At 40.8% G+C, this 13,146-nt stretch overlaps 1 protein-coding gene across 1 annotated transcript in view; it reads left to right on the top strand.

Annotated features, from left to right (window-relative positions):
• Positions 1–448: 448 nt before the first annotated feature.
• Positions 449–13,146, top strand: part of eps8l2 (EPS8 like 2) — an 81,682-nt gene continuing 68,984 nt past the window's right edge. Inside the window, exon 1 of the mRNA XM_060908361.1 lies at positions 449–631. The gene's annotated coding sequence lies outside the window, so the exon portion shown is untranslated. The remainder of the gene's footprint in view (positions 632–13,146) is intronic.

A 13,146-nucleotide genomic window follows, 5' to 3' on the forward strand; every position in this document is an offset into this window, starting at 1 on the left:
GCCTTCTGAGGCAATGAGCAAACACATTGTACCATTAGAACACTGGAGTGAGAGTTGCTGGAAATGGGCCTCTATACACCTATGGAGATATTGCACCAAAAACCACACATTTGCAGCTAGAATAGTCATTTACCACATTAGCAATGTATAGAGTGGATTTCTGATTAGTTGAAAGTGATCTTCATTGAAAAGAACAGTGCTTTTCTTTCAAAAATAAGGACATTTCAAAGTGACCCCAAACTTTTGAACGGTAGTGTAAATGGTAAGGTACAGTATGTGTTGTTGTAATTTCAGTATTTCCTCCATTGTCACCTTGTGTGCAGGTAGAGCAGCACATTTCACCTGTCAATCAAGCCTCATCGCTCCTCCCACCGCGCGAGCTCTCAGCCCTACACCTGTCGCTTGATGCGCGCGCTGTTCACTCGCTGTTTTCCGCGTGAGTGCTGGTGCTGCGCGTCTCCTTGGCTACCGTACAGCGCACGCGACACCGTGTAGAATCCACATCAGCTGACAGTGAGTCTGGCCGCTGGAATGGCTCTCTGATCCCCTGGGTTTGTTCTTTTCTCCCTCCGCTTGAGTTAAAAACGGTCGTTTACTGCCGTAGACTGGAGATTTGTTCACTCTTGTTCGGGTAAGACTTTATTATTTCTGTTTGTGAGAGTCTTTAATTTGTTTGTTTGTCTGTAATGAAGTCAACTATACACAGAAACTGCTAAACTGCTATTCAGACTTCCAGCAGTCACTTGCTGTGTTTTTGTTTTTAAACTAACCCAAAATGTAGGCTCCAATCATGATGAGCTATTTTCAAATAGTGTGTTTAAATATTTTAAAACGTGATGAAGATAGAGAGCAACACTGAGACTGTCAAGTTATTATGGTCCTTCTCTCATCTGTAATCGACACACACAACTTTATTGGGGCATTAATGTGTCGTGAGTCGGTTCTTTGAATCGGCTCTTCTACGAGGCACACATGCGAGCCGAGTCCCCCCCCAGCATTCATCAAAAGTATTCATCCCCCTTGGTGTTTGTCCTGTTTTGTCGCATTACAAGCTAGAACTAAAATGGATTTTTGGACGGTTAGCACCATTTGATTTACACAACATGCCTGCCACTTTAAAGGGGCAAATTGTTGTTTTACTGTGGCACAAACAATAATTGAAATGAAAAAACAAACAGGGCGGTACGATGGTGTAGTGGTTAGCACTGTCACCTCACAGCAAGAAGGTTCTGGGTTCGAGCCCAGCGGCCGGCGAGGGCCTTTCTGTGTGGAGTTTGCATGTTCTCCCCATGTCCGCGTGGGTTTCCTCCGGGTGCTCCGGTTTCCCCCACAGTCCAAAGACATGCAGGTTAGGTTAACTGGTGACTCTAAATTGACCATAGGTGTGAATGTGAGTGTGAATAGTTGTTTGTCTCTGTGTCAGCCCTGCCATAACCTGGCGGCTTGTCCAGGGTGTCTCTTGCCCGTAGTCAGCTGGGATAGGCTCCAGCTTGCCTGTGACCCTGTAGGACAGGATAAGCGGCTACGGATAATGGATGGAAAACAAACAGAAATCTGGAGTGTGCATAGGTATTCACCCCCTTTCATATGAAACCCCTAAATAAGAGCTGATTACATAATTAGTTAAGATCCACCTGTGTGCAATCAGTGTCACATGATCTGTCACATTATCTCATCTCTCATCTCATTATCTCTAGCCGCTTTATCCTGTTCTACAGGGTCGCAGGCAAGCTGGAGCCTATCCCAGCTGACTACGGGCGAAAGGCGGGGTACACCCTGGACAAGTCGCCAGGTCATCACAGGGCTGACACATAGACACAGACAACCATTCACACTCACATTCACACCTACGGTCAATTTAGAGTCACCAGTTAACCTAAACTGCATGTCTTTGGACTGTGGGGGAAACCGGAGCACCCGGAGGAAACCCACGCGGACACGGGGAGAACATGCAAACTCCACACGGAAAGGCCCTCACCGGCCACAGGGCTCGAACCCGGACCTTCTTGCTGTGAGGCGACAGCGCTAACCACTACACCACCGTGCCGCCCCTGTCACATTATGTCTGTAGAAATCAACCTGTTCTGGAAGGACCCTCCCTATATCCGAAATCACTCCCTACTCATTATATAGGGCACTATATAGTGAGGATGCCAATTTGTAGTGCTGTCTGAAACAATACATATGTTATTTACCAGCTGGGAGGTCCGTAGCATGAAATACTGTGACCGAGGTCTTGAAAGTACTGACCAAGGCCCTCTGGGCTGAGGTCAGTATTCAAGGCCGAGGTCACGGTATTTCGCCATACGGACCGACCTTAAGCTGGTAAATAATATATATATTTTTTTTCTTTACCAAATTCTAACAGAAAACGAGAGTGCCCGAAAGGGAAAGCCGAGCCGAGCCGCCATTTTGAATCCTCATTCATGGCTGGAATGCAAATTGCTTTCTTCTCGGTATACAAGTGCACTTCCATGGCAGGAAAAAAACTACATTTTGCCACCTATGTAGTCTCTTATTTATACAAAATTGAGTCATTCAGGATTCAGCTATGTTTTTGCTCAGCGTTAGCAAGTTAAAGGTTTTTAGCTTTCTCCTGAAATGTTTTCTTTTATTTTGTGTTCCTCAGGGTAGTAAAACTTGCTTTCGCTGTGAACACTGTTGTTATCGCTATCCATGCTGTAAAATTAATGCTATTCTCCTGAGAAATGCAAAAATAAATGCTGACAAAAATTGCGACTATGTTTGTTGTTGTGAACGAGCGAGTCACCAGAGTTCCGTAACCGGAGTCCGTAACTGGGGTCCATACCATAGGATACGGACCCGCTCGCCAGCTAATCAGAGCGCAGGATTTGATGGAAACTGGACCGCAAAAAAAATAATGAGGATTATTACGCCCTGTATAGTGCACTCAAAGTATCCCACAGTGCATCACGAAAAGTAGTGTACAACCAATGGTCACTAACCAAGCAATATATCTCATCATGCATTGCGGTTGTGCTGAAAGAAATCAAATTAAAATCTCAAATTTGATTTAATAAAAGGCAGCGGCAAAGAAGAAGTATTCAGCCTTTATTTAAAAAAACCTGAAAGATGCAGGTACTTTTTATTGATTAATGTGGGAAATACGCTCAGTATAATATGTATTTATCACAAAAATACATGCATGTATTTATTCTGAAAACCCACCAGCTGGCTGATCAGGCACGTTTTAATTGTGCGACAGTAATGACGTAAATGCCAGCGCGACGGAGTAGTGTCCGAAAGCGTTTTTTCATTTTACCAATGAACTCACTATATAGTCCTCTATATGGTAATTCCCTATATACAGAGAAGGGAGTAGTGAACAAGTGAGCGATTTCGGACACGGGGCCTGACTCTGCAACACTTGTAAACAAGCAACATGAAAACCAAGGAGCCTCCAAACAGGTCAGAGACAAAGTTGTGGAGAAGTACAGATCAGGGTTGGGTTATAAAAAAAAATCCCATATTTTGAATATCCCACGGAGCACCATTAAATCCATTATAGCAAAATGGAAAGAATATTGGCACTACTACAAACCTGACCAGAGAAGGCCGCCCACCAAAACTCACAGACCGGGCAAGGAGGGCATTAATCAGAGATGCAACAAAGACACCAAAGATAACACTGAAGGAGCTGCAAAATTCCACAGCAGAGATGGGAGTATCTGTCCATAGGACCACTTTAAGCCATACATTCCACAGAGTGGGGATTTATGGAAGAGTGGCCAGAAAAAAGCCATTGCTCAAAGTAAAAAAAAAAAGAAAGCACGTGGAGTTTGCCCAGCAGTACGTGGCAGACTCCCCAAACACATGGAAGAAGATTCTCTGGTCAGATGAGACTAAAATTGAACTTTTTGGCCATCATGGGAAACACCATGTGTGGCGCAAACCCAACACCCTGAGAACCCCATTTTTACAGTGAAGCATGGTGGTGGCAGCATCATGCTGTGGGGATGTTTTTCATCTGCAGGGACAGGAAAGCTGGTCAGGATTGAAGGAAAGATAGATGGCTCTAAATACAGGGCAATTCTAGAGGAAGACCTGTTTGAGTTAGCCAGAGATTTGAGACTGGGACGAAGGTTCACGTTCCAGCAGGACAATGACTCTAAACATACTGCTAAAGCTACATTGGAGTGGTTTAAAGGGACACATTTAAATGTCTTGGAATGGCCTATTTAAAGCCCAGACCTCAATCCAATTGAGAATGTGTGGCATAACTTGAAGGTTGCTGTACATCAACGCAACCTGTCTAACTTGAAGGAGTTGGAGCAGTTTTGCTTTGAGAAATGGGCAAAAATCCCAGTGGATGTTGCTATCATGGATTTAATGGTGCTTCACCTGTGTGTATGAACTTGTATTACAGTTAAGTCAAGTCAATTTATTTGTATAACGCTTTTAACAATAGACATTGTAGCAAAGCAGCTTTACGGAAAGATAAAGACTTGAAAAATATGAACTAATAAATGTATCCCGAATGAGCAAGCCTGAGGTGATGGTGGCAAGGAAAAACTCCCTGAGATGGCATGAAGAAGAAACCTTGAGAGGAACCAGACTCCAAAGTGAACCCATCCTCATTTGGGTGACAACAGATAGCGTGATTATAAATAACTTGCTTCTATAAGTGTGTCCTATATAGTAACAAAGTACAATTGTGTAACTTGGAAATTACAGGGTCTCCTGTCATGTAGAAGATGTAGTGCATGTACTCAAACTATCACTTAAAAGAATAAACTAAGTAAATCTTCTTAATGAAGCACCATATACAGCAGGAATGATAACATTCATGCAGGGACGCTTGTAGGCCTACTTACTCAGTTTGTGGTGCCTTGCTGATTTACCACCTATTTAAATGAATTTCTTAAAATGCCAGATTTTTGCTAATTATAAGAGTAAGGTAGAGTATGATTTCAGTTACTCAAAAAAAGGCAAAAGAAAAAAATGGCAGTGAGCCGTTTGGGAGCAGAAAGAGTCTACTTTTATTGGTGAGATGAGCACAATGATGGGGGCGGCACGGTGGTGTAGTGGTTAGCGCCGTCACCTCACAGCAAGAAGGTCCAGATTCGAGCCCTGTGGCCGGCAAGGGCCTTTCTGTGCGGAGTTTGTATGTTTTCCACGTGGGTTTCCTCCGGGTGCTCCGGTTTCCCCCACAGTCCAAAGACATGCAGGTTAGGTTAACTGGTGACTCTAAATTGACCGTAGGTGTGAATGTGAGTGTGAATGGTTGTCTGTGTCTATGTGTCAGCCCTGTGATGACCTGGCGACTTGTCCAGGGTGTACCCCGCCTTTCACCCGTAGTCAGCTGGGATAGGCTCCAGCTTGTCTGCGACCCTGTAGAACAGGATAAAGCGGCTAGAGATGGAGATGAGATGAGATGAGCACAATGATCTGACTCACTCAAAAGAACCAGAATTCCCATCACTACTACATGCTAAAATTTGATTTTTTTTCTTTACAGGGACACAATTTACAGGTGTGTTCATTTAAAAGAAAGGCATTTACAAGCTCTGTTATCAGTAGATGAGTAAAGGTGTGTCTCAAATGTGTGTGTACCTAGCTGCTGTAAAGCTGGGCTTGCATACATGGAGCGATTACAGAATCGTTTAATATTATCACTTGATACACTGTATGAGATGACTCTAATAAAATAGCCTCCTGGCCAAATTCTATAACAGCAATGATTAGTTCTCCATATCAGATTATGCAATGAAGATCCTCTTACGATAGACCTGTGATTAAATAAAATGACTATGTTCTGCTTACATCATCCATCAGCGTGATCTGGACTCATCCAGAAAATGCAACCGCATAAATAGAAATACTGTATTCTACAAAACAAGCTTGAAATAATCAGGAAATTTTATTCTGTACATTAACATGTTTATAGTGGTGCTTGAAAGTTTGTGAATCCTTTAGAATTTTCTATATTTCTGCATAAATAGGACCTAAAACATCAGATTTTCGCACAAGTCCTAAAAGTAGATAAAAAAAACTCAGTTAAACAAATGAGACAAAAATAATCTACTTAGTCATTTATTTATTGAGGAAAATGATCCAATATTACACATCTGTGAGTGGCAAAAGTATGTGAACCTTTGCTTTCAGTATCTGGTGTGACCCCCCTGTGCAGCAATAACTGCAACTAAACATTTCCAGTAACTGTTGATCAGTCCTGCACACCGGCTTGGAGGGATTTTAGCCCATTCCTCTGTACAGAACAGCTTCAACTCTGGGATGTTGGTGGGTTTACTCACATGAACTGCTTGCTTCAGGTTCTTCCACAACATTTCGATTGGATTAAGGTCAGGATTTTGACTTGGCCATTCCAAAACATTAACTTTATTCTTCTTTAACCATTCTTTGGTAGAACGACTTGTGTGCTTAGGGTCGTTGTCTTGCTGCATGACCCACCTTCTCTTGAGATTCAGTTCATGGACAGATCTCCTGACATTTTCCTTTAGAATTTGCTGGTATAATTCAGAATTCATTGTTCCATCAATGATGGCAAGCCGTCCTGGCCCAGATGCAGCAAAACAGGCTCAAACCATGATATTACTACTACCATGTTTCACAGATGGGATAAGGTTCTTATGCTGGAATGCAGTGTTTTCCTTTCTCCAAACATAACGCTTCTTATTTAAACCAAAAAGTTCTATTTTGGTCTCATCCGTCCACAAAACATTTTTTCCAATAGCCTTCTGGCTTGTCCACGTGATCTTTAGTAAACTGCAGACGAGCAGCAATGTTCTTTTTGGAGAGCAGTGGCTTTCTCCTTGCAACCCTGCCATGCACACCATTGCTGTTCAGTGTTCTCCTGATGGTGGACTCATGAACATTAACATTAGCCAGTGTGAGAGAGGCCTTCAGTTGCTTAGAAGTTACCCTGGGGTCCTTTGTGACCTTGCCAACTAGCCTTGCTCTTGGAGTGATCTTTGTTGGTCGACCACTCCTGGGGAGGGTAACAATGGTTTTGAATTTCTTCCATTTGTACACAGTCTGACTGTGGATTGGTGGAGTCCAAACTCTTTAGAGATGGTTTTGTAACCTTTTCCAGCCTGATGAGCATCAACAACACTTTTTCTGAGGTTCTCAGAAATCTCCTTTGTTCGTGCCATGATACACTTCTACAAACGTGTTGTGAAGATCAGACTTTGATAGATCCCTGTTCTTTAAATAAAACAGGGTACTCACTCACACCTGATTGTCATCCCATTGATTGAAAACACCTCACTCTAATTTCACCTTCAAATTAACTGCTAATCCTAGAGGTTCACATACTTTTGCCACTCACAGATATGTAATATTGGATCATTTTTCCTCAATAAATAAATGAGCAAGTATAATATTTTTGTCTCCTTTGTTTAACTAGGTTCTCTTTATCTAGTTTTAGGACTTGTGTGAAAATCTGATTATGTTTTTGGCCATATTTATGCAGAAATATAGAAAATTCTAAAGGGTTCACAAACTTGCAAGTACCACTGTATGTTTCACAGTTCTCATTTACTGTATTTGTAGCTGTTTAGACTTTCTCATAATCCTGTGCCATCCTTTCTGTTGGTGGCTTTGGGTAACTTTGTCGCAGCAATATCACTCTGGGACTTTGAACTTTGTTGTCAGCTGTCTTTGGTCACAATGGCACCAAAGTGGTTGTTAGGTGAGCATATCACACAATATTATTATATATTCTAAGACTGCCAAACTCAGCTCATGACCAAAGAATTCCTTTACAATGTCTGGGGTTTTTTTTTTTGGGGGGGGGGGGAATCTACAAAATGGACTGAAAATCATACAGTGTAAACCTGGTGAATAGTGTGTTTTGTGCTATTCATATGGGGAAACTGAATATGTAGTATAAAGAATAACTGAATGATGTCCTCGAGCCACCAAATGAATCCTGGAACACTAGTCTTTGGCTATTCACTTTGTGCTCTATGCACTCTTGTACAGTATTATACATATGGGCCACTTTTTCCATTGAATAAAAACATGTATTCTGTTCCTTTCTAGTGGGTTTATTGATGGCATGCAATATTATCATATCACTTATTCTCCATGTATTACGCCACTCTCCCCAATGGAGAATGAGCATGCAATATTGTTATAATATTGCACGTTGTCAAGACAACACAATGTCACACGTCGGAGCTCATGCGAAGATCCAATGACACAACTTTTCTGCTGTGCATGCACACAATCATTTCTTTGTCGGCCGGGAAAGAGAGAAGACGAGGCTAATCCAGTGCTAGGTTTACTGTAAGCACTAAATAAATAAACTGAAAATGTGCTGAACACCCAAAAGGCTACCACAACTTTGTATTCTTCACGCATATTTACAAGAGAAAAACATACTAACGGACATAGAAAAACTGGAAAAGAGACACATTGGAGATGTAAAACTTCCATGCTAGCAAGTGACTGTGACAGTTTGTAAACAGACATGATTGCAAGGTTTGCTTCGTTAAAAGTGGAAGATTTTGAGAGAATTTTGGCTGCCAGGTCGCTCCATTGTGTGTAGTTGTCAATGTTGATTTTAAAAGTAACTAAATTACACAGGGAAAATATCAATAATAATAATAATATTTGGCTTGCCTGCACTAGCATTGGCCTGTGCTAACACTACACCAGCTAGAAGGAAACTGGACTGCTGCGCTAACAGCACTGAGTCGCAAGTAAGCTCATGTTGGCCTTTGCTAACGCTACTGCTACACCAGCTCGAAGGTAACTGGACTACCGTGCTAACAGCACTGAGTTGTGGGTAAGCTAGCGTTGGCCTTTGAGACTGCTGATATGAAGTGTGTATGTATAATAATAATAATAATAATAATAATAATATTGGCTGACACTTTTTTTGTGGTCTACCAGATATATTCTGTTCATGCTCGCTGAATGGAATACATCTGATAGACCACGAAAAAAAGTCAGCCAATATTATTTAAATATGTACTTTACTATTCAGTCGTTTAATTTTCACAGATAGTAGGTAATTTTTGCACTACATGAAAAAGTACTGTGTGTACCTCACATGACTAAAATGCTTCAGATCGGCTCCAATTTAAATTTGAAAGTGCAAACTGCAAAGTCTAAACTTTTTGCTGCTAGGTAACTTTTGTGCTGTCGCCTATTTCTAGTGCATTATCGGTTTAGAATAGCTAAAACCACAGAGCACTATGATGACTCCTCCCGTTTCCCTATAGAGGGCTACCGCGTGACGTCACCGTACCGCGAGATTTTGTTAGGGCGCCATATTGGAAGACCTCAAGTACATACATACATACATACATACATACATACATACATACATACATACTCACAATATAAAACAAACTACGCGCGAGAGTGAAGTGACACGATGGCTGATAATTCTGGTTATGTGAGTACATTACCAGCTGCAGAAAGGGCACGGTATGTGGAGAAACTGGCTGTGATTGATGGGTTTGACCCATATGATAAGACTCGCGGCAAGGGAGAATGGAAACATAAGGAGGACCTGACACCAATTCTGCCATCTGTTTGCTACCCAGACATTGTAAACTATTTGTTGTTTACACCCAGTGCCTACACTGCTGATGACTTGAAGGCCTACAAAGGGCTACAGGCTTACAATTATGTTGTTAGTGGCTTGGTTCGTGATATTACAGCTGTTGTTAAGAATAACCTACACATAGTTATGGCCAAGGTAATCTTGTTGATATTTATCTTTTAATAATATATCTTTTCAGTTGAAAAATTAGTACTTTTTGTTACTATTAAGGTATCCATAATTTAGGTTAATTTATCCAAATTATACATACTGTATGTATTTATGATATATGCCTACACAACAACTATGCTTTATTTATATAATAGGAGGGAGAGCAAGCCCCAAACCATCCTTTATTATTATTATTATTATTATTATTATTATTATTAAATTGTAGAAGTCTGGGAGGCTTGCTGCTCATACAGTTATCAACTTGGGGCCAATTTAGCATGTTTTAAATCTGAATTTCTTGCGTTTGCTTACCTCAAAGTGTTCACAGATCATGCACAGACTTATCCATTATATCCACAGTTTTTTGCCAAGTCTCACACAGGTTTCTTTCAAGTCTACTGTTGGGCCAATAAATCATAAATAAAACAGCTCAGATTTGTTTGTTTAAGTCGTTTGCCACTCCACTTTATTCTCGTGGGTTCACATACCGCTGCCGTTATTTCCCCCTAATCACGAGTTTGTTGGTCTTCCAATATGGCGCAGGGTCTGTTTACTTCCGGTTTCGGGTGACGTCAGTGAAATCCCTCTATACAGAGAAGCTAAGACCACTGAGTGCAAAAACGTGCCGTGTTCCACTCTTTGTTTGTCAGCAGTTCTAGTAAATCATTCTGGTATTTAATAATTTACCACACCTTGTCTGCTTTTCCAGTGTGAATGCGTCATTTGCACTAAGCTGTTTGAGAAATAGCTGGAGATATTGGATGGGGGAGGAGCAATTAAAGAGCACTGCAGTTCAAAATGAGAATGGTGCTTCAGATGCAATTAAGAGTAAAAGTTTTAGGGTAAACTTTTTTGAATTAAAAAACTGCAGTGCAAAAGTTAGTTAGTAGCATTTGTTACTACACCTACAAAATCAGTATACAGTGTCCACAATGCCTGATTTGAGATGTAGGCTAAACTGGATAATCCAGGGAGCGTGACACATGAGATGGTACTCTTCTAAACAGAGTCAGTATAAAATTCAACACCACGCTGAGTGCATCATTACCAAGCATTACTTAAGCAGGACACACTTTCCCGGAAGCAACTGTTGTAACCGGATGGTTAGACCTGAAATGACTGATATGTCTACAATATAAAATATTTTGTGATCTAAAGAAGAATTTCTCAATCTTTCTTACCTCATCTCCGGTGTTCTTCTTGGGCGATTTAATCACTAGCCCATTCCTGGTTAATTTTTAAAATGTCATGGGTTTATGATGTGATTTTAGTGGATTCTGTGCCTTGTAGGCATTACAAATCCCATGCAGTGGTTTATCTAATTCTAATGTTCACATTTTGGCAGTTTCAGTTTGAGACTTTTGTTTTACAGTTCCAGTCAAACGTGTGTACACCCCTACTCATTTCATAGGTTTTTCTGTACTTTGAGTATTTTCTACATTGTAGAACAATACTGAAGACATCAAAACTGTGAAATAACACCTGGAACACATCTGGAATTATGTGGTAAACAAAAGTGTTAAAAACATGTTTGATATATTTTAGATTCTTCACCGTAGCCACCGTTTACCTTGATGACACTTTGTACACTATTGGCATTAAATTAACCAGCTTCATGAGAGAGTCACCTGGAATGCTTTTCAATTAACAGGTGCCTCGTCAAAAGTTAGTGTAATTTCTTGCCTTCTTAATATGTGTCTGTCTGTTAACAATCTAGCATCTAGACAGTTGCACCAATTGACTTCAAATTTTTAGGGTAGGTGGGGAATGGTCTGTAGATTACCTGATTTAAATTTTGGGGGTAACTGGGTCAAGGTGAAGGTCAAGGTCACTGGAAAGGTCAACCTTTCGGTCAAAATAACATTTTTTTCCATTATAACTCAAAAACGGTTGCCAATAGACAGATGTTTACTATTATGAGCATATAGGAACTCCCATATGGCCTTTCCTTTGGTACCATGATCTGTGACCTTGAAAGGGCAAACTCAAGGTCACGGATTTTCAGAGGGCTGTAACTTGAAAACGATTGATGGTAGACATATTTACCATTATCAGCTTATAGGAAGTGCCATATGGGCTTTCATTTGGCACCATGACCTTTGACCTTGAATGACTTTGAAATGTCAAGCTCAAGGTCATGGATTTTCATAGAACTGTAACCTGACAGTTGATGATTGAGAAATATTACCGTTATCAACATATAGGCACTGGCGCCATCTGCGGGGGGGCACGGACCTTTTTGACCCCCCAAAGATAAAGTTGGGGGGGCAAAAACACCCCAATAATGAAACGTGAAAAAGTAGTAAACAGTACAGATGAATTCATCTTAACTGAGGATTGAAACCAACTAAACAAATAATAGCCTTGCTTTGAATGCAAAATAAGTAATCGATAGAAACATCACCTAAAATGTTATGATCAGACATGACCCGCCCCCTTTTCCGCTTGCAATATTCCAATGGTTGGCAGTGAGTGATTGACAAGTTGCACTCCGCAAAATTTGCACGTCCTTTAGTGCTTTGCGCAGACTTAAGACCTCCCTGCGGAGCACCATGACTGCTCCGAGACTGAATCACTTGGCTGTTCTTTACACACACAAGGAACATACAGACCACATTGATTTGAAAAAAATTACCAATGAGTTTATCAGCGCTTGTGACAGAAGGAGTGATGTTTTTGCAAAGTTTTAGGGCTGATGGGCTATTAGGGTGAATATGATTTTCTCATGTCCTTATATTGCTTATTTCGTTTTACTGCCTACTTGTTAATTTCCATGGCCATGAAAGAGATGTGTTGTTAAAGTTTGTAAGTAAGATTAAAATTAACTTTGTCATATCCATTAACTCTTAACAGAAACTACATTCATGTACTTAGCCGTTTTTCTACCCAAGAATGGTTGGCCACGAGGTAGCCTTACATGCGGATATATGAGTTTAACGCGCTTAAGCCTTTTTATGGAGTATGGTGCACGTTTTTTTTTTGCACTATTCTTGTCAGTTGTCTGCCGAATTCATCTCAAAGAAAATTGCATTAAACTAAATTTGTTTATTGAATAAATTGTGTTTCATACAATGTTTAAAGTCGTGAGATTTTTTTAATGCATCATAATAAGTTATCGTTAAAATGGGCGCTTCCCACTTGCAACAGTGAATAGTAATGAATGAAAATGACTTTGATATTCAACTACATACACTGCCGACGTCATGACGTCACGGTGCAAGAACATAATTCTGACCCCCCAATGCTGGCATGAAGTTGGCGCCTATGCATATAGGTATAAAATAAGTGCTGGCAGGTGAGGTTTGTTTTGCCTGGCAACACTTGTTTTTATCTGGTCTTGTTGGGACTGAGGGATTAACAGATAAAATATGAGCTGCACTTCCTTTTGCTTGGTTTGCATACATTCTTTCGACTGGTTTCATCAGCACAGACAA

Source organism: Neoarius graeffei, chromosome 2, assembly GCF_027579695.1.
Source record: "Neoarius graeffei isolate fNeoGra1 chromosome 2, fNeoGra1.pri, whole genome shotgun sequence".
In the NCBI taxonomy this organism is placed as follows: domain Eukaryota; kingdom Metazoa; phylum Chordata; class Actinopteri; order Siluriformes; family Ariidae; genus Neoarius; species Neoarius graeffei.